This window comes from Myotis myotis, unplaced genomic scaffold (assembly GCF_014108235.1).
Source record: "Myotis myotis isolate mMyoMyo1 unplaced genomic scaffold, mMyoMyo1.p scaffold_m19_p_18, whole genome shotgun sequence".
NCBI lineage: Eukaryota > Metazoa > Chordata > Mammalia > Chiroptera > Vespertilionidae > Myotis > Myotis myotis.
In genome coordinates this window covers 12,754,501-12,758,471 of record NW_023416322.1, presented here as the reverse complement: position 1 = coordinate 12,758,471, position 3,971 = coordinate 12,754,501, and the positions used below count along the sequence as shown (strand labels likewise).

The window sequence follows — 3,971 nt, the reverse complement described above, 5'->3', positions numbered from 1 at the left end:
TTTTCCTTTAGTTTAGGTCGTGAAAACCCAAGAATATCAGCCCTGCATTTAACAACCATCCATTTCTCATGAGCAAGATTTTCTAGAGTCCTCTGCTGCTTTTCATTTCTCCCTGTTTTCTTCCCTATGCGTTCATGGGGAGAACTAAGAATTTTATATTTTTTAAAACTAAATCTTTATTGTTGAAAGTATTACATGTCCTCTTCTTTCCCCCATTGACCCCTTCTACTCCCCCCGCTCCCCCCAGGCCTTCACCACCCTATTGTCTGTGTCCAAGGCTTATGCATATATGCATACAAGTTCTTTGGTGGATCTCTTCCCACCCATCCACCCACCCCCACCTTCGCTCGGAGATTTCCCAGTCTGTTCCATGCTGCTATGTCTCTGGATCAATTTTGGAGAAGTAAGAATTTTAGAAATAAAATTTGCAACTAAAGAGGTCCTTCCTGCGTGCGTGATAAACTCTTGCGCTGAAAGCTCCGCAGAGGCAGGTTGCAAAGTTGTTGGGCACTCCATCAAGTGCAGAAATGCTAACCTTTCTCTGCAAACTCAGAGCTCCTGCAGCTCTGCCTAAAGACTCCAGGAGGGATTGGGGGCCAGATGAATATTTGGATCAGTGTGTCCGCCAACCTAACGTGACTGGAACCACAGCCCCTCTGATGGCTGGCAGGGATGATGGTGAGTGTATTCGGGGCGGGGCAGTTCTAGAGGAGAGGGAGATGAGGGTAGCGTAGGCAAGGGTTGAGCATTGTCATCTGGGTCCAAGGAGGAAACTTTTTTTTACTTTTCTTTTATTATATTTTTTATTTCAGAGAAGAAGGGAGAGGGAGAGAGAGAAATATCAATGATGAGAGAATCATGGATCGGCTGCCTCCTACACACCCCACACGGGGGATCGAGTCTGCAACCCGGGCATGTGCCCTTGACCAGAATCAAACCTGGGACCCTTCAGTCCACAGGTTGACACTCTATTCTCTGAGCCAAACCAGCTAGGGCAGGAGGAAACTTTTTCAACCACACACGCATATACCCTGAAATCAGTGTTTTCTCCTCAGAAAGCTAAACAGAACAAAACAAACAGGATTCGTGCCCTTCCGAAGGGATTCCAGAAAGCCTCCCCCCTTCCTCAAAGAAGCAGCGGTGTCTGCTAAGAGCCTGGGGAATCGAGAGAGGAGAGAGAGAGAGGGAGAAGAGAGCGCAAGAGAGATGCTAATTTGGTACAACCCACTCGGTAATGTTGAGGATGCCATACCTTTAGGGAATAAAACTGTGGCTCTTTCTGTGGAAGAGTTGACCGCCTTCTTGGGAAAAGCAAGAGAACACATTCCTAGAAATAATTAAAACAGATCTCACTCATTTGTGGAATATCGTGAACAACATAAACTGATGAACAAAAATAGAACCAGAGACATAGAAGCATCGAACAGACTGTCCAGCCTATGATGGAAGCGGGGGTGGGGGGTGGGGTGGGGGGGAGTGGGGGGGTGGGGAGGGAGGGAGTAAGAGGTCAACCAAAGGACTTGTATGCATGTGTATGAGCATAACCCATGGACACAGACAGTAGGGGGGTGAGGGCATGTGTTAGGGGGTGAGGGCAGCCAGGGAGAGGAGAATAGGGGGAAAAGGAGACTCATATAATACTTTAAACCAGTGGTTCTCAACCTTCTGGCCCTTTAAATACAGTTCCTCATGTGGTGACCCAACCATAAAATTATTTTCGTGGCTATTTCATAACTGTAATGTTGCTACTGTGATGAATCGTAATGTAAATATCTGATATGCAGGATGGTCTTAGGCGACCCCTGTGAAAGGGTCGTTCAACCGCCAAAGGGGTCGCGACCCACAGGTTGAGAACCGCTGCTTTAAACCATAAAGGATTAAACAGTTTTTGAAAGAAAGAATTAAAACAACAAACTGCGTTCAAGGCCTCTGGGCATGACCTTCTGCTGCCCTGGTGACTAGTGATGACCAACCTTTGGAGGGAAATACACGCCCTCTCAGACCGTCTCTCGCACAAGAACAACCTGATTCTTGGAATCAAGGAAGAGTTTGCACTTAGTGGTCTGGGCATTTGGGTCAAGAGATGAGATGACAGCAGCTGGCACCCCTTCCATATGGTCCAGAGCTGGGGTGGAAACAGTAGCCCCAGGCTTTACCATTCAGCAGGTGTTACTGACCCAGGAAAGGAGGAGCAGATATGTCCCAGGAGAGTGTGGCTACTGAGTCCGGAGAGATGGGTGCCTTGTTGTGGTGAAGAATCACCTGAAAGGGTAAAAACAAGTTTAAGTCAGGGTGGGTGGGCACAGGGACTAGGGCTTCTAACCCAACCCCAGTATTGGATTAGAAGAGGTTGGCCATCTCCTGAAAGAGCAAGGGAGGTACTTTTTGCAAGAAGTGAATGCCTGGCAGGCATGGCTCAGTGGTTGAGCATCAACCGATAACCAGGAAGTTATGGTTTGATTCGGGTCAGGGCACATTCCCGGGTTGTGGGCTCGATCCCCAGTAGGGGCCGTGCAGGATTCTCTCTCCTCACTGATGTTTCTCTCTCTCTTTCTCCCTCTCCCTTCCTCTCTGAAATCAATAAAAATATATTAAAAAAAAAAAAAGAAGTGAAGCCCCCCCGGTTTCTACAGGGCTATGAGAAAAGTCACTTTTAATGATGTTAATTACAACAACAGAGACTTCATTGCCCAGGAGAGCTTTTCATCTTCAAAGGGGCTCCAGGATGGAGCATTAACCTGACATGAAAGTCTGCAATTTCAGAGCTGCAGGGAGAGGGGCCCAGGCTGTGTGGGCTGCGGGGCCCAAGGAGCAGGTGGGGAGCAGGTCAAGGCAAGGCTGTGTGCCCAGAAACTGGCCCTTGCCTCACTGATATTGAAGATGTGGCAGTCGGGGGGTGGGGGGGTCAGCCTCAGTTCAGTTCTCCCAAGCCCTGACCCCTATAGCAGGGCTGCCAGATAAATACAGGACACCCAGTTACATTTGAATCTCAGATAAAGAATAAACACCTGCATGTACTCCACTCCTCTCTCTCTCTCTCTCTCTCTCTCTCTCTCTCACACACACACACACACACACACACACACACACGCTCTCACATAGCGCATGTGCTCCTACCTGATAGACTCCTACCTGAGAGGTCAGCAAGCCAGGGCGTGTTCCCCCAGGGCCATGGGGAACCAGCGCTCTCCAGACCTGCCCAGACCCGGCCTCTTTCCCACCCTCCCGTGGGAATCAGGGAAAGTCCTCCTGACAGCTGTGGAGGGGCGGGAACTCAGCGTCCATCCTTCTCACCTCCTTCATTGGCCTTGGATTCCAGGATGGAATGGCTCCAGGAATGGAAGGCCTAACGTTTCCCTTTCCTTCCTTCCCATCTTTTCTCCTTCACACACTGACATCCACCCCACCACCCTGGGGCCACCTACCCCCACCGCTCTGAACCGCCGGAATAAAAATTCCTCTGTGACAAAACCCAGAAAGAAAGGGTAAGAAAGGGTCGCTGGGCAGAGAGGCGCTTCTTGCCTGGGCGGTGGAATCCGGGCGGCCAGGACGGGTCTGGGCCTGAAGGAGAAATGCGGCTGGTTTCCTGGCTGGGTGGGAAGGGGAGACAAGCTGGCACTTGCCACTGCACAGAATAGTAACTGGGAGGTGGGGATCCAGCTCTGAACCAGAGCGAAACTCCCGGGGCCTCCAGCCATTGACTCACTCCCCGAGTTTCCCAGGCCCCTGAAGCTTAGATCCAGCCCCTGGCTCAGTCAGGGTCAAGGACAGAGCTGTTACTTTCTTCACGCCCCCAGGATAGACAGATGGTCACACACATCCTGGGATATGGCTGTTAATCAGGCTGTGAGCAAGATGAACATTCCGAAGTTCCCCTCGTGACCTAAGAGAAAGGGCAGGAGCGAGACCCGTGGGGCGGGGTTCTGTCAACTGAGTGGATCTTAGTAGAAATCTTGACTCATTTTAGAAGC

General features: G+C 50.3%; 1 long non-coding RNA gene across 1 annotated transcript; it reads right to left on the bottom strand.

Moving 5' to 3' along the window:
• Window positions 1–909: 909 nt before the first annotated feature.
• On the bottom strand, window positions 910–3,572 carry LOC118673524. Its single transcript, XR_004973395.1, has 3 exons — window positions 3,295–3,572; window positions 2,178–2,262; window positions 910–1,327 (listed from the first exon to the last, which is right to left on the bottom strand). It is a non-coding gene; the product is annotated as an uncharacterized LOC118673524 (long non-coding RNA).
• Between the last annotated feature and the right edge of the window lie 399 nt (window positions 3,573–3,971).